The sequence below is a fragment of the Momordica charantia genome, assembly GCF_013281855.1.
Source record: "Momordica charantia cultivar OHB3-1 chromosome 3 unlocalized genomic scaffold, Mcharantia_2.0 BLBB01000003.1, whole genome shotgun sequence".
NCBI lineage: Eukaryota > Viridiplantae > Streptophyta > Magnoliopsida > Cucurbitales > Cucurbitaceae > Momordica > Momordica charantia.
The window spans coordinates 7,439,996-7,458,618 of record NW_028275161.1 but is presented as its reverse complement, the minus strand read 5'-3'; the positions used below and the strand labels follow the sequence as shown (position 1 = coordinate 7,458,618).

The window sequence follows — 18,623 nt, the reverse complement described above, 5'->3', positions numbered from 1 at the left end:
TAATTTAATGATTTATCAAATTTCAAATCTATTAAATTTTAAAATTTCAAAAGAGAGGACTAAATTAAAAACAGACTAATAACGGCATCTTGGATATTACCGTTTTTCTATTATTGAAGTTGTTCTTAAGAAAATAGATGTTGAACTTTCTGGGCGGTTTTGTAAATAAGTTGGCACATGCAAGTGCCATGTTGAAGTCATTTGGGTTGAAGAATGCCCCGTCACATTTAGAATTTTTTTTCTTAATAAATAAATTGGAGTTTTGGGATTTCCAATTTCTTATCCAAAATTATTGTTCTTATATAGGCTCGATTCAAAGATTTATCACCAAGTTTAATTCTGCTTTAATTTTTTTTCAGTATTATTGTAGAATAAAATAAAATAAAGTAATGCATGAGGCACTTTTAATTATTTTTGAAGAGTATTTTGATTTTTCTGATTTCTGATTTTTTGTGTTGGCTTTTTGTTTTTAAAAGACAAAAATTATATATGTATTTTTAACGGTTCTTTGTTTTATATTTTTTAATAATAAATAGAGAGAAAATTTAGAGATGGAAAAGTTAATTAAGCTAAGAGAGCTAGAGATATGAGTTGGAGAGTGTTTTTTTTTTCTAATAATAGAGAATATTAGGTAGAGAAAGAGGATTTGTTATAAAGAAAGAATGTTGGAGATAGAAAAGTTAAATAGTAATAATAATAATAATTAAGAGAGAACGAATTGAAAGAGAGAATAAAGTTAAAGATATCAAATATTATGTTAAAATGGATAGGTTTTATGAAGATAGAAATAATTTCTAATTAATGAAACAAAATTTAGAAAGAAAAAGTTGTTAAAGGGAGAAATTTTAGAGAATAATCAGTTTATATGAAATCATAAGCCAAAATCTACAATCACATCCAAATTAAAGAACTTATTAAACATATAAATCTTGTATAATCTTTTTAAAACAATTTTTTATTTACTTTAGCAAAATAAATATTTTATACTCAGAGGTCGATTTAAACCTATGATGTCTTGATCAGAGAGTAGTTACAATTACCGCTTAATTAAGTTCAAATTAGCATGTATTTTATAATTATGTCATAACTATTTGTTCTCTCAAATATAACATAAACATAATTTAAATATATTTTATAATACATTTGAGTTTTAACTGATTAGAATTGTGCTATTTCTTATATTTTAATTTTTTTTAAATATTTGAAAAATATATTTATTTTATGTTATTTATGTAAATGTCTTCAAAATAAATAACATTGCAAGTTTTGTTTGTGAGAATATGGTTTATAAAAAATGATTGAAAGAGACCACCATATTATAATTGTTCTTTAATAACGATATATATATATAGATAGAAAGTGTTATAATGTAAAATTAGTAACTAAAATGTATTCATTGATTCTAGACGGCATGCAGTTTGCAACATCCCGTAGAGAACGGTGTCGTTTAAGGAGGCTCAGAGAACACGGCGTTTGCAAGAGGAATCTTGAACGCGTGCTGTTCATGCGGGTGGATCCAGCGTTCGATCATCCACGTGTTCACCAATTTCTGAAGCCCACTACAATTTCTACGAAAACTTCAAAACTTTTTTTTTAATAATTAAATTGAAATTTCTTTACAAAAGACAAATTTGAGAGTAGAAAGCTTGTTTACTGAAGCTCTCGAATTGCTACATCTGATCTGACAAAAATGACAAATGCAAGCCGTGGCAGTGCAAATGGCGTCTCCTCATACACATGTATTCGTTTTTTTCTTTTGTTTTTTATTATTATTATTTTTTTCAATTTAACGGTTGAAGAGGTCAGAAGGAGAGACTATCCACCTTGAGATGAGGAAAATGTCTTATTTAAGATATGTTCGGATTAGTAAGTAGAGATATTCGGATTAGTAAGTAAAGATTAGTTGTCTCTAACTACTTTCCCTTGCCTAAATATATTAAACGGTCCTCGTTGGATCCGGAATACAATTAAATTTCTACATGGATTAAATAAGAGAAATATCATATCATTATAATTATATAGATATATGGATGATGATAATTGTATGAGGTATTTTGAATGAGTAAATTCGTGAGGATTATGTTCAAAGTGGACAATATCATGTCATCATGGAAATATAAAAAATATATTATCCTCAGCCATTCTGATCTTTTAAGGTTTTTTTTAAATATAATTTGATCATAAATCTTTGGACGTTCTTGATTATACCTTCAATCTTATACTAAATTTTAAATGGGGTCCTTAAAAAGAATTTGTTTAAATTTAATTACATAAAACTAATTTATCACTAAATTATTGATTTTATTAACAAATTTTCAAATCTCGGATTTATGTGTCTAATGATATACATTGGATTAATTATTTTATTATTATTATTTTTTTAGAGTGATAAGATTGATAATTTTAAAGGGTTGAATAATAAATTGAAAACTAAACTAAAAGATTAGCCCCTATGATATATTTAGCCTATTTACTAATGGTTAAATTCCCTGTTTCACCCTCCATTTAAGTATAATATGCCCACATTTCTCTCACATAGGCATTTGGTCCAGAAATTTTAATGACCTACCATTAATTAAAGAAAAATATTTAGGTGTTTAATAATGAGACCATCATTATTTTTTTACTATAATATAATATGTGCAATATGTGCAGGTGGAGGATCAAATTCACAACTTGGACTTGAGATATATATCAATTACCATGGAACTATACTCTTATGGCAGATTAAAATTTTTATTAGTAGAAGAGAAAAATACATAAAATATATATATAATTTTTTTTAATTTAAAAAGGGTAAAATTTTTATGGGTGATAAGGTATTCACGATGAAACACTTAAATATTCTCATAATCGAATACATTAACTTATTTTATCTGTTTTTTTAACCAAATCTAATAATTAATTTTATTGGTTATTTTATTTATTTTCAGACTGCGTTCAGTTAGCTAAATCGCTCTCAAATGAACAAACATGACAGCAATAAAACTTTTCTTTCTATTTATTTTAAATTTAAGTGGGAAATATAAAATAATAAAAGAACAGTAGATTAATAGATAAATCATACCATCATATCCTATAGTGGAAAATATTTATTTGATACGATAGACAATAAAGTTATCATGCCACCATTTTATAATATATGGCAATTCATAGAAAACACAATTGCATTAAATTTAACATTAGTTCATTTTTGAATTATTGAATGTATGCATATATAGGTAGATTTGTAGTATGAAACTTTTGTTATTAATTGTTGTTAAATTACAAATTTATTTTCAAAATTTTAAAAGTTGTGTTAATAAGTTTATTAGCTTTAAAAGAATCTAAGAGGTCTCTAAATATTCTATACATGTCTAGTTAATAATAACGTGTCTAATACACCTTTTGAATTGTTTGAGAAATATCTAATAGATCACAAACTTATTAAAGATAGACCTAAATGTTCAAAGATATACTCGACACTTCTTTAAAATTTAAAAATCTATTTGATGTAACATTCAAAATTTAGAAACCTATTAAACATTTTTTTAATCAAGAGATCAATTAAATACAACCTTAAAAATTTCAAGGTATTAAACATTTTTAAAATTCAGCGACCTATTAGATACACTTTTAAAAGTTTAAGCATCAGCCTACTAATTTAATATTAATTTTTAGGTTAAATGCCACGAAAAAAAAGTTATGGTTAGCACCTAATAGAAGCATATTTTTTCTTTCCTCATTTCTTTAATTAAGACTAATATGAGTTAACATGAGCATAGTTCAACCGGTAATTGACATTAACTTCTTTTCCTGAGGTTAGAGATTCAAACCTCCGATACCCCCAATTTGTTATACTTAAAAATAAAAAAGAAAAAAGAAAAATTAACAATAATTTGATTGGGATGCAGAAAAAAAGTACATAACAAATTAAAAAACTTATCAACTTGTGTGTTATTATATATGCTTAATATATCCTTCAAAACATACATATCATTTTTTTTTAGAAGGAATACATACGTATAATTTAAATATGTATATATTTTATTGTCAACACATGAGCTGAACTAGCGTGTATGTTTATATATATTAAGTGATTTTTTTAACATATATTATTAAATGATTCATCAATGAAATAAAAGTAAAATATTGTATGCATATATACAATTTATTTGCTTTAACATAATGAATTACCTCATTAATATATCTTCATTCTTGAGAACAAGTGTAAAGGAAGGACCAAATGAGTTTAATCAACTAAAAAACAAAAAAATAACTTGTAGATATGATATTTACTTTTTTTATCTTTATTATTTTAAAATATTTAAGTAAAAAGAAAAAATATTCCTGAAATAAAAAAGAAAAAACAGAAAAAAAGTTAAAACAAAATTAATAAATAAAGTTTGAAAATTTGAAATAAGGATTAACATATTTTAAAAAATATATATATCTTTTCCAAATTAGATATACTTAAATCTCTCGAATCTCCTTTTTTTTCTCTCATTCTTTCTCGTTTAACTTCTTCATTCTTCCAATTATACGTAACTTTCTGTGTCTCTTTCACCATTTCTCTTTTCACCTCTTTCACGTTTTCTTCCACTTTCTATTAATCACTATGATGTAGATTTTCCTTCATGTCAAACAACTGATGCAAGTAGAAATTTTATTCATTACTTTTTAAAAATGTATAATTCGATTTATCTTTTTCCTCACTTTCTCCACGTCTATAGGGCTATTCCCCCCCCCCCCCCCCCTATTTTAGCTTCTCTTTCCATGTACATATTCTATTTTTCTCGAACTTTCGTCTTGCCTATATAAAGGGATTGATTTCTATTGAAAGGAAACACAAAGAAAAATCTGAGACTCGTCAAATCTTTCTCAACTCTCTCAATTTTCTTTTAACACACATACAATTTTTTCTCATCTTCAACAGGACCTGTCATTCTCTGTCATTTGTAGTTCACATCGTCTCATTTGTAGTTCACACCATCTCTTTGAACTCAACATTGGCGGGAAGGTTTGAAATTTTCTTAGTATTATTTTATTATATTTTTGAAATTTTCTTAATTTTATTTAATTATATTTTTACTATTTTATCTATTTATTTAACACCTTATTTGATTTTTATATAAATTGCAGAGTATGTTTCCAATTTTCCAGATTTGAGTATTTTGATATCTTCTTGGTTATATATCAATTGTATTTTAGTTCTTTGGATGAGCTAATTTATTTTGAAAATTCGAAATTATACTCTTATACAAATATTCTTTTCTTTTTCTATATATTTCATAGATCCACTGAAATCTCAAGAAGTTATGGAACCACACCAGTGTCCTCTAATGAGGGTAAAATTTTTTTATAGAGAGTCACCACTTTATTTCCACTCATCTGGTGGCCAGTTTGACAACCAGTTCGTTCTCATTCTAAATTATTCCAGGTCTGAGGAGTGAGTTTGTAATTGATGTTGTCTTGTCCTCTGTTCCTACGAGGGGAGTATCCTGTTTTTCCAACATCCAGTATCTTAAAACTTATGAGAGGAAATCCAATCTACAAAGATTGACGATACAGTGACGTAAATTCAGATGTAAATTTAAACAGGAAATACAAGGTAGAAATTTTATTTATTTATCATTATTTTTTTCCTTCTTCTCCTTTGTTTTAGCTTCATCTTTCCATCTATCTCTCACCCGTACATCGTCCTTTATTATTATTTTTTTTCAAATTTCCTCTATCCTTTATGGAGATATGAGATTTACAAATCCTTTTCGGCTCTAGATTTTCTTTTATTTATTTATTTATTTTTTTATGTCCAAGAGAAATTCTATAACTTCTTCTCCCTCATATCTATTATACAAAGGCTTCTTGAACTAAATATAGTTCTACACTCATTTCAAATGGTAAAATGCATGATTTTTGGATATGGGAAATTAATTATGCACATTAGTTTAATGTTTTCTGTGTTGCATTGTAATTCTTCTACGATTTTATGGGATAAGTTGTTGCCTGCAATTTTATTTGACCTGATTTGATTTTTATAGTAGTTGTTTTCAATTCTACTGATTTGAGTATTTTGGTATCTTTTTTCACTCTGTAGATACAATTGAATTTTAGCTCCTTATGAAATTAATTTTGATTTTTAGTTATTTATAATTTTCATAGATAACTAATTTATTTTTTCATATTTCTTCAATCCATTAACATTCCACCTATCCAAAATAGGGGAATAAACTACCTTCTCTGACAATGTAAATTTTCCTCTCCTTAATCCTCTCTTTGGTACTTCTGATTTTGAAAGATTTCAAATGAACTCCTTAGCACCTGATTTTCTATTTTTTATAAAAAGTAAAGTTTTTATTTTCTTATTTAAAATTATTGGATTTCAAATCACGCACCTAATTTCAAATTATTTTAACTTTGTGAACCTCAGACAGGATGTCTGGAAGAAGTTTTATTTATTTATTATTATCTTCCCTAGTGTGTAAGAGCGTTTTCTCACAAATATTTTTCAAATTATCTCTCTTTTAAGTCAAATTATTTTTATCTTATTATTTTAAAATATTTATTTATTCTAAGTGAAAGGAAAAAAAATACTTTTAAAAAAAATAAAAGAATAAATAGAAAAATAATTAAAAGAAAACAAAACTAAAAAATAAAGTTCAGAAATTTAAAATTAAGGATTAACAAATTTAAAAATTATTCACCGTCTGCATTTTTCTCTCATTCTCTCTGGCCTCATCCCCGTAACTTTTTCAACAAGGGGATGGAAGTACAAGTTTTATTTATTATTTTTTAAAAATTTAAAAATTTGGTTTATCGTTTCCCTTGTCTATAGAACTATTTCTCTCTTTATATAAAGTTTATTTTTTCCATCTCTCGCAAGTGCATCTTCTACTTTTCTAGAAATTTCCCCTTGCCTATATAAAATGATCGGTTCATGTGAAAGGAAACGAGAGAGAAATGACATCTTCAACTCTATATAATCCCCGTCACTTATCACTTCTTCTGTGTCATTATTAGTTCCCTCAACATTTGTAGGAAGGATTGAATTTTTTTAAAATTTGAGTATTTTGATATCGTCCTCGTAATATCAATTGAATTTTAGTTCTTTGGATGAACTAATTGGCTTTTTAAATTAGTAATTTCTCTTGGAAATTCGAAATTATAATCTTATATAAATATTCTTTTCTTTTCTATATATTTCATCAGTCTATGACGTAATCTTTCCCGCAGATCTTGTCAGTCTGTTCTTGACTTGACTACAATTAGCCTCAAGAACGGGTTTGCAATTGATGCTTTCTTTTCTTCTCTCTTGTATTTTGTTTGGTGGGGAAAGGGGAGTATATTGTTTACAATGAGGTAGAAGAATTTCTCATATACATCTTCCTTTTATTTTTCTTCAAGAAACGATCCGAGACTCGCAAATTCTTTTCAACTCTCTAGATTTTCCTTTAATTTTTCATTTCTTTCATATACAAGAGAATCATGTAACTTCTTCTCTCTCATTTATAGTCTATACAGTCTCCTTGAATTAAAGCACATTAATTTTATGTTTTCAATAAGATCTTGTTGCATTGTATCTCTTCTACCATTATTTGGTGGAATATTTTGTTGGCTGCAATTTTATTTTTTAATCTATTTATTTAAAATCTAACTTGATTTTTATATTAATTGCAGGGTATGCCTTGAATTTCACAAATTTCAATATTTTGATATCTTTTGATTTTATAGATACATATCGATATTGAATTTTAGTCCATCAAAATTTTTATTTTGAATTTTCATAGATATGAACTAATTTAATTTATAAGTTAGTAATTCCTTTTAGAAATTAGAAATTATAATCTTATACAAATATATTTATATTTTTTTCTATCTATTCCATCAATCCATTGAAATTCTCTTAGGAATCAACTACAATATTTTCTAAAGCCAGTAATAATGTAATGTAAATTTTTCTCTCCTTAAACAAGAGATGCAATATTGAAGTTTTATTTATTATTATTATTATTTTGTAATTTTATGTTTTGGGTAAGATTTTGTTGCATGATAACTTTTCTATGATTTTGTGGGACATTTTGTTGGCTACAATTTTATTTTATTTTATCTATTTATTTAACATTAGATATGCTTTTTATATTAATTACAGGCTATATTTTCAATTTCACATATTTGAGTATTTTTATTTTTGAGTACAATTGACTTCATATTTTATTGATTTATCTCCTTCGTTTTGGAGATATCAATTCAATTTTAGTTCCTAGTAATTTTTATTTTGAATTCTGTGGCATTTTCGTGGATGAACTCATTCATTTTTTAAGTTAGCAATCAACATATAGTCTTATTCAAATATGTTTTTATTTATATTTTATTAATCAACTGAAATTCCACCTATCCAAAATGGGTAATCAACTACCACGCTTTCTAACTTCAGTCATCATTTTAACGTAAATTATTTATTATTATCTTTTTAATTTCTAATTTTAATTCCCTCTTTTCTGTTAACGTAACTTCAACAAGGAAGTTGAAGCCATACACCAAGTCATAGTCAAAACGAGAAGATCTATCCTTAAAAGTTGTTGTGCATTTTTTTTTAAGTTTAGATTTTTTTTCTTCTAAAATTAGGATACACTTTTGTATAAATAGGACCTTTGAGTGCCATCATAAAATAGTGAAAACAAATACAAACATCTTATTTTCAGTGTGAAACTTCTTGTGAAATTCTTACTTGGTATCAGAGGTGTAATGACCAATGCCTCCTCCAACACCTCTACCCACCCAACCTTTAGCAGCCCACCACTCAATCAATTGTATAACCAAATCACCACAATAAAGCTAGATAGAAGCAACTACTTGTTGTGGAAAAACCTAACCTTACCAATATTATGAAGTTACAAATTAGAGAGACACCTCTCCGGCGACCACCCATGTCTGCCCATGTTTGTGCAATAGTCGATTGGTAATATGGAAACAAGCCAAACGAACGCATCTGCATCGTCGAGTTCATCTATAGCAATGAAAGCAGCCTTCAATCCACTGTATGAGTCATGAGTAACTACCGACCAGCTACATCTTGGCTGGTTATATAACTCTATGGCACCAGAAGTTGCAATGCAGGTGATGGGGTATGAAAATGCTCTTGATTTATGGGCTGAAGAAGATTATCTCCGTCAGGTATTTAAATAGACTCGAAAAGGTTCTCTTAAAATGACTGATTTTTTGCGTGTTATAAAGTCTCATGCAGACAATTTGGGTCAAGTTGGAAGTCCCGTACCCACTCGATCTTTATTTCTCAAGTTTTGCTGGGATTAGTTGAAGAGTATAATCCTGTGGTAGCAAAGATCCAAGGAAAACAAGACATTTCGTGGCCTGAAATGCAAGCCGAATTGTTGGTATTTGAGAAAAGGTTAGAACTTCAGAATTCTCATAAAAATACAGTATCTTTTAACAACTCTGTTTCAGTGAATATGGATAATAGCAGAAATGTAAGTGGTGGAAACCAACGTCCAAATCAAAACTCTCGGTCACCATTCAACAACAGTCGGTGGTGGTCGAAATCGAGGTAGAGGACGGTGGAACAACAACAATAGTCGGCAAATTTGTCAGGTGTATAGTAAACCTGGACATTCAGCACTAATGTGCTACCATCGATTTGATAAGGAGTACAGGAACAATACACAAAGTCAGGGTAAAAACTTCAACGACGACTCTGACCAGGGGATTAACAACAACACTGGGCAAGGTACATCTTATGCCTTCACAGGCAACCCAAAATAACAATCCTTTTTTGACCAATCCAGAAACAGTGGTATACCCGAATTGGTATGTGGATAGTGGTGCTTCAAATCACATCACCGTGGACTACAACAATATGGTCCAACCTATTGAATATGGAGGTATGGAAAGAGTTACAGTAGGTAATGATGATAAATTAAAAATATCTCATGTTGGTAAATCCTGTTTAGTTTATGACGGTGGGTTGATCATGCTTAAAAATGTGGTGTGAGTACCTAACATAGCTAAAAATCTAGTTAGCGTGTCCAGACTCGCTAAAGACAATAACATATACCTTGAATGTCATGCTGATTCTTGTCTTGTAAAGGATATACGTTCGGGCAAAGTAGTGCTGAAAGGGGCTCTTAGAGATGGACTTTACTGCCTCAATACAGTTGGAGTAGTCACTGGGAGTACTTCAACTCCAGTTGACTGTGGCTTTGAGTTGATTGCTAATAAAACTATTTGTTATGTGTCTCTTCCCAAATCATCTAGTAGTATAAATGTTGTGGTATCCAAGGACGTTTGGCATCGTCAACTTGGACGTCCGTCTTCTCAAGTTTTTAGAAGCTTAATTAAACATTGTAATCTGTCCGTGAAAGTTCATGATAATGTCAACTTTTGTGAAGCATGCAAATATGGTAAATCTCATGGTCTGCCTTTCCCTCTATCTAGTTCACGAGCTACTGCTCCATTTATGTTATTGCATACTGATCTATGGGGACCTGCACCTGTTTCAGTCTCTAGTACGATTTCAGCTGACCAACATGTGTTCTACACCATCTCCAATCAACATCTTTACCTTTCTCTCCACTACCCACACCTGAAGCATCTGACCTAAACTTACCAACCTCGTCCCCTTTACCTTCTCTCTCTATTCCTGCACCGGAAACTACCTCAGCGGTTGAAAGCTCTATTGCACCTCAGCCTCCCCCACCATTTCAATCTATCCACCCTATGTTTACAAGAGGGAAATCCGGAATATTCAAGCCCAAGGTTCTCCTATCCTCCACTCCCACCGATTGGTCGGTAACAGAACCCACAAAGGTTAAGGTTGATCTTGCTACTCCCATCTGGAAATCAGCGATGGATTTGGAGTATAATGCTCTTATGCAAAATCAGACTTTGACCCTTGTACCTCATACTGATTCAATCAATGTAGTTGGGTGCAAATGAGTTTTCCACATAAAACGCACTTTTGATGGCTCGATTCAATGCCACAGGCGCGGTTGGTGGCCAAAGGCTTTCATCAAAGTCCCGGTATTGACTTCTTTGAAACCTTCAGTCCTGTGGTCAAAGCCTCCACTGTCCGGTTGCTCTATCGTTAGATGTATCTTGAGGCTGGAAACTACGACAACTTGACTTCAACAATGCTTTTCCCAATGGAGAGTTAGATGAAGATGTCTATGTCCCAACCTCCAGGATATAAAGATCCCAGATATCCGAATTATATCTGAAAACTACATAAAGTATTTTATGGCCTCAAAAAAGCTCCTCGAGCTTGGAATGTCACTCTCAAATCTGTCTTGATTTCCTACGGCTTCACCAACAGTAGATCAAACACATTCTTGTTCATATATCACCGAGGTCCATCCATCATCCTTCTTCTGGTCTATGTCGATGATGTCATTGTTACTGGAAATAATGTTGCTCTAATAGACAGTCTTGTTGCCACATTGGATAAAACGTTTACGTTGAAAGATCTTGGCTTGCTAAGTTATTTTCTCGGCATCCAGGTCACTCATCTTCCTTCCGGAGTTCTTTTAACTCAGGCAAAATACATAGATGACGTGTTGCGTAGCCTGTATATGGAGGGTTTAAAGCCAGCCACCTCCCCCACTGTATTGGGCAAACACTTGTCAATTTCTAATGGAGAACCCATGAGTGATCCATTTATGTACAAACGCACTATTGGCCCCTTCAATATCTCACCAACACTCGGCCAGAAATCGCGTATATCGTTAATCACCTGAGTCAATTTCTCAAACAGCCCACCGACATACATTGGCAAGCTGTGAAGCGGGTGTTTCACTACTTAAGTGGTACAAAACACATGGGCCTCCACATCCAACCAAGTGACACGGTCTCTCTCAAAGCTTATTCTGATGCCGACTGGGCATCAAACATTGATGATCGCAAATCAATTGCTGCTTATTGTGTTTTCTTTGGAAACACTCTTGTCTCGTGGTCGTCAAAGAAACAAATGGCTGTTGCTCGCTCCAGCACTGAGTCCGAATATCGTGCTCTTGCTCATGCTTCCGCTAAAATTATATGGTTGCAACAACTCCTTGGTGAAATTGGTCTCAACGTTAGTTCTCCGCCCATTATTTGGTGTGACAATATCAGTGCTGGTGCTCTAGCAACTAATCTAGTATTCCACGCCCAAACCAAGCACATTGAAATAAATGTCCACTTTGTTAGGGATCACGTATTACGTGAGGCTCTTGAAGTTCGTTATGTACCCATCTGCTGATCAACTAGTCGATTGCCTGACTAAACCACTCACTCACTCTCAGTTCCGCCTACTACGATCCAAACTCGAAGTGCTTGACCTACCCGTTCGTTTGTAGGGGATGTTAACGTAACTTCAACAATGAAGTTGAAGCCATACACCAAGTCATAGTCAAAATAAGAAGATCTATTCTTAAAAGTTGTTGTGCATTTTTGTTACAATATTTTTGTTAAGTTTAGATTCTTTTTCTTCTAAAATTAGGATACACTTTTGTATAAATAGGGCCTTTGAGTGCCATCATAAAACACATAAAAACAAATATAAACATCTTACCTTCGGTGTGAAACTTCCTCTTGTGAAATTCATACTTGGTATCAGAGTTGTAATGACCAACACCTCTACCCACCCAACCTTTAGCAGCCCACCGCTCAATCAATTGCTTAACCAAATCACCACAATAAAGCTAGATACGGGTTAAGTTTTAAAATAATGACATTTTAAAAAGAAATTACAAAAATAATGTTAATTTAAAAATAATAACTAAATAAATGTAAATTAAATAAATAAATACAAAAGTAATTTAGGTTTTTGAAACTATTGACAAAAATAGGTTAGGTCAAAGGAGGGGTCAAAACTCGCATACGATGGACGCTACTTCCGTGCAACGTGGATTGTCTATGTGGCGGGTGAGGTGTTATTGACGTGGAAGTAGCGTACAATGGACGCGACTTCCGGATGTCGCAGGCGACGCACGCGACTTACGTTGGATGTCGCAGCTGATGCACGCGACTTCCACGGAAATCGCAACCAACGCACGCGACTTCCACACATTTTTTTTTCCGCTGAAGTTCCAAACATTTTTCACCTTTTTTTTTAGTGAGTTTTCATATATATTTTTTATTATTACTTTTATTAATATTGCAAAATTAATTTTATTAATATTGAGTTTTCATATATTTTTTTATTGTTACTTTTATTAATATTGCAGAATCTATTTTATTAATATTGCGAAATTTTTAATTAAGATGCAATTAATTATTTTAATTTTTGTTATTATATTTTAAATTTTGATTAAAATGTGATTAAAGTTTAAAGTTCTAAAATTAAACTAAAAGCTACTTTTGGATAAAAGTTTTAAAACATATTCGATACAAAAACCTGTCTTAAACTTTTAAACATATTACAAAACATAGATAATCATGTACCACATTGTCGTGGCCTTCTTACGCGACGTCCACGACGAGGTTCTTGTTGAACAGGTGATGGGTCAGGTTGAAGAGCTGAAGTGGATGCGGTGTCTAAATGAACTTCTGGTGTAGGAATCATTAGAAAATGTGATTGTATAGGAGTATTCATAATCTGTTCATCTCCTATAGCATCTTCATTTTGTTCCTGAACTTGTTCAGCTTCTTGTGCTTCTTCTTGAACTTCTTCATTTGGCTGTGCTTGATTGCGCCTCCGACGAGGACGCCTCATTTTGAAGTTTGAAGCTACTCTTGGATAAACTGAATTTGATTCAGTTATGCTGATGCAAGTATCACACATTGTTTTTAATACAGGTAGATTTTCTTGTATTGTAAAATCTTGTACATTGCTAATAAAAGAATCCTGTAATTGATATAATAATTATTAATATTAAATTTGATTTAAATATTGTAATTAAAAAATATAAGAAATATAATACTAACCATGTAACCGTGATAAGCAGATTCACGTGTGATATACTTTCTTGTAATAGAATCATACCACTGTTGATAATCATCTGACACGGCCGGCATATCTGTCACATCACTAAATGCACACCGTTCACGACGCTGACGCTATAGTGATATATATGCTGCATGTTGACGTTGCCAATTGTGATCATGTTTTCCTCGTAGGTCGATCTGATGTAGACTCGTGTCAGTATTACAATATGATGGTTTATTCTGTAAAAGCCCAAATTGTCGCAACACTCGATTCGGTAGATGCCACTCGATAATATGAAAACATATAAGAGGGCTTGAAGTCAACCAAATATCTCGCCCATTATGACAATATTCAGGTAATAGAGTCATAATGTCGTGATTGTACAGTGTCCAGATAATCTGAAATCATTAATAAATAAGAATTAATATTATTATTAAGTTAATTATAATTATTTATTTCTAAGTAATATACCTCGTTGGGCTTAAGTCGATCAAAACATGTTCGATATTGAACCAACATGTTCGTAGATTGTTCAGAAGCTATCAAAACTCCATTCCATCTGCATTATGTAAAACTTATTCAGTTACATATAATTTAAAAATCACATATAAATAAATGGAAATTAATGTACCGTGCACTGAGAGGACGTCCAGCATATTGTTCAGGAGTAAGTACATGGTGTTGTGGAGCAATTGTAGGAAACCTATCCCACGCCCACACTTGTAAAAGTATCAATGGACCTGCTATATCCAGGGCATCAGCTCGACTAGCCCGACAGAGTTCTCGATATAACCATGCAAGGCATGCACTACCTCATGAATATCATCCAACTTCCTCGAAATCAGTCAGTAGCGGAAGGAACATGAGATGAACTAATGTGTTAGATTTATCGTGAAATAAAAATCCACCGATGAGCTGCATAATATATGCTCGTGCGTATCTCTGTATCGTAACCTCATCAGCATCTTATGGTAATTCAATGAATTGTGCCGCTAGCCAATGAATACTCAACCTAGATCCCTTAAGTTGAGGAGGTCGTACTCCCAGTAAGTCCTCACATAACTGGGCCCAATCGTATTGCAAGGATCCTGTAATGGGTTCTCCATCAATAGGTAGTCCTAACTGCACAGCAACATCTTGTAGTGTAATAGTACACTTTCCACCAGGCATGTGAAACGAGTGAGTTTCCTGCCTCCATCGCTCCACTAGTGCAGTAATAAGATGCCAATCTAACTGAGTAAAGCCTATCTGTGAAACCCCCCAAAATCCAGACTGTTGTAGATATGACACTATACGATTATGTAACGACCCAGAATTTCCCGCACACCTCTAGGTCACATTAACTACCCAACTAATCAAATTTAATCCCGGCTACATCCTGCCAACTTCCTATACGCATAAACTTATAAAAATCAAGTTCTAATCCTCATCAAATTAACGATAAACCAATCTCATGGAATAACATTCAACAACATTCGTGAACCACTTCACGAGGCAAGTTTATTATTCAATCTATATGAATCTAAACAAATGGAATAAAACTCAAATAGGCACCTAACCCGAAGCAAAACTAACAACAAGGAAAAATCTCTCAATTATTCAAATGCAAATAAACCGTTTATTGGCCACAACATAAGGCCCTAACCAATGAATTAAACTAAACAGGAAAACTAAGCAGCCTATGGTCCTCGCTCGTCAGGTCTCCTCCGTCCCATCACCATGGTCACCCACGAGTCCTTCACCTGAAACAATCATTGTAGAGGGGGGGGGGGGGTGAGTATATAAAATATACTCCGTAAGTAGCCCTCACCAAGCACACACAAACATCATGCTCATAACCATAAAGGAAACATACATCGTCATGCTCTATCATTACAGTATGCGAACAACCATAGACATGCTCTACTAATACATTATATATTCATCCATAAACATGCTCTATAAGACCCGATGCTAACCACAATCAGATAAAAACCATTACCGTCCACCTGGCTCCCTAATACCTCAAATACAACTATGTTCACCTCAGTTATTCGAGCTCTTCGAAACCATTCTTTGGTAGTGTCGGCCCCTGACCATTTATACCCAGAGCCCCGACACTAGTGCATCGACCCTCGACCATTTATACCCGAGGCCTCGATGTCTTACCATCTATTGGCCCTTGACCATTTATACCCAAGGCCCCAATAGTTCTCCTTTCGAAAGACTTCTCGCATCGACCCCCGACCATTTATACCCGAGGCCCTGACACTCACCCATTCACTTCATAATTTACAAAACTCCACATATCGTTTCTAGCCTCCAACCAAGATTCCAGTACTAACTCCCTAATAACACCAACCACCACAACGCCCATCAACAACACCACCACTAGTATGATTTCAATGCATCTCACCGCTCACCAACACATTCCAGCCTGCTTCCACAACATAAACATCATTCTAATAGCAAAACAATAAACTAAACATGCTTTCACAACATACCAAATCTTATCAACAGCGCCACAGTGAATTTAGTCATAACAGAGCTTAGTCAACAAATTGCAAACGATTGGAGCCCAACACAATTCATCCAAACACTTAATAACCAACGTCCATATTCAATAAGCGCTGCTAGATATAATAAAAACTCATGAGACACGCCAAACACTTCATACGAATTCAGACAACAAACATTTCCAAAATAAATTCACTTTAACGAACATTCCCTACAATCATACATCATTCTACAACAGATCTCAGCAGTTCAACAATATAAAATTCCCACTATTATCACCGACGGACATTCAACACTAACCAGGCATACAAAATTACATAAACAAGAGTTACACTGCACAACCACGTATCAGAACCAATATTAAGCATCATAAACAGCACATCGGCAACCAAATAACCAACATCAACGCACGCACCCGTCCCCGTGCTACTTACTACCAATGTCCTAAAGCTCCTAAGCTTGTCAAACACTTCCTACAAGGAAAAAGTACGATTCGAGGTTAGTAGCCAATTGGAAACATTTAAATAATATTGAACCCAAATTTAGGTGAGTTGTTACCTACTAACTCACACCAAAACCTCTTGGGTTAGAAGTGGGTCGACGCCGAGGATGTTCTGGCTCCAAAATTCGACTTCGAATGGCCTTAGGCTTGCTGAACCGATGTCAAAAACTGATGGGTAACATAGATTTGGGTCCGATTGAAGGTGGTTCAATGCCGACCTAAAGCCGTAAGGAGTGGGTATCAAGAATCAAGCTTCGGTTATGTGTGGGTAATTGTCTAACGTTGCCGGAGGGGCTGGGTAACACCAAACTGAGGAAGGAAAACGTCAAGAAACTTGCTGGGCGTCACAGATCTGGGCGCGAGGTCACCGGAGGAATGACGTCGGACCTAGGCTGTTGCCGCTGTTGTCCGGTTCTGCTCGGAACGCGTCGCCGCCGTGAAGAAGGCCCGCCGGGGGTTGCGCACGTCGCCGAAGGATGAGTAGCAGCAGATCGTCGAGCCCGTGCGTCGTGCGCCGCCACGAGCTGCTGCAGGAGGACACCGGCGTGGAGATGCCGCTGCTGCTGTGCCGCTTCGCCGGAGAAGAAGGGCCGCCGGCTGGGATGCTCCAAGAAGAAGAAGAAGAAGAAGTTTGGGGGGGGGGGGCTGTCGGCTAGGCTAGGAATGGGGAAGAAGAAAAGGGAGAAAAGAGGAAGGAGAAAATGTTAGGGTTTCCCTTTTGTTTTGTTTTAAAACAATTTTCCCTCAATGAAAGCCCAATCATCCAAGCCCAATGAAGGAGTCAATTCCCTCAAAACAAGACCCAACATACCAAGTTTGGTAAATAATAATTTAATTGGATTTTTTTTAGAGCCCGATAAATATAGATAAATTCAATTAACATCCACTTTGAAATTTAAATGAAAAACAAAAAAAAATCTCCCGATTCAAGACTAACTAACCTGAGGGACTCGGGGCGTTACAGATTATCTAGCCTAATGTTATGAGATACTACGACCTCTCTTCTTCGACATTGCAAAACTATGGTAGATCCATCATCCCACACTAATTGTGAACGATGTGATCGTTGTAAGTATAGCTGATGCGAATCCAAAGGTCCTGGATCCATAATTAATGCTGAAATATAATAAGACAAATAACACAATTATAATCAAAGTTCATTGCAAATAACATGACATAAAGTATAGTACATTACAATTCCAAATATCTAACTATTACAAAGCAAAAAATGATTCAATAAAGCATAGTGTATTACAAAGCACGAATCCGGGTAAGTGATAAAATATAAGGTATTACAAAGCAACAATCCCACACTAATTGAGAACGATATCACCGTATATGCTTCAACCTGTACATAGAAAATATAGAATTGATTTCAATATTAATAGATTTGTAACAGTATGTTAAAAAAATAATTAAAGAAATCCACCTTAATCACCCATTTGTCTCGAAGATGAAGCGCCAGAGTTGCGAGTTGGACATGTACGTTTGTTATGTCCTTTTTTGCATATTCCACAATGAACTTTCGTACCCGTCTCCCGCCAATCCATCTCATTGTGAATGCGAGAAGTTTTTGGGCGTCCATGTTCCCTCAACAAATTTGAGTTCGGATGAATAACATCAAACTTCACTTCCAGCCAATAGTCCCTATGTTGTATAGGGTAGAATCGAGATGCATAACAAAGTTGGTACCGTGACAATTCATAATACTTCTCGACAGAAGGCAAATAT

At 33.4% G+C, this 18,623-nt stretch overlaps 1 long non-coding RNA gene and 1 pseudogene across 2 annotated transcripts; one reads left to right on the top strand and one right to left on the bottom strand.

Annotated features, from left to right (window-relative positions):
- Nucleotides 1-4,802: 4,802 nt before the first annotated feature.
- LOC111024474 (uncharacterized) lies at nucleotides 4,803-11,455 on the top strand. Of its 2 annotated transcripts, XR_015789869.1 has the most exons (3): nucleotides 4,803-4,999; nucleotides 5,275-5,327; nucleotides 5,420-11,455. It is a non-coding gene; the product is annotated as an uncharacterized LOC111024474 (long non-coding RNA). The 2 variants fall into 2 exon arrangements; XR_002603342.2 differs by having other exon boundaries at nucleotides 5,275-11,455.
- A 1,947-nt stretch (nucleotides 11,456-13,402) lies between these two features.
- LOC148212273 (serine/threonine-protein phosphatase 7 long form homolog) lies at nucleotides 13,403-18,000 on the bottom strand (annotated as a pseudogene).
- Nucleotides 18,001-18,623: the final 623 nt, after the last annotated feature.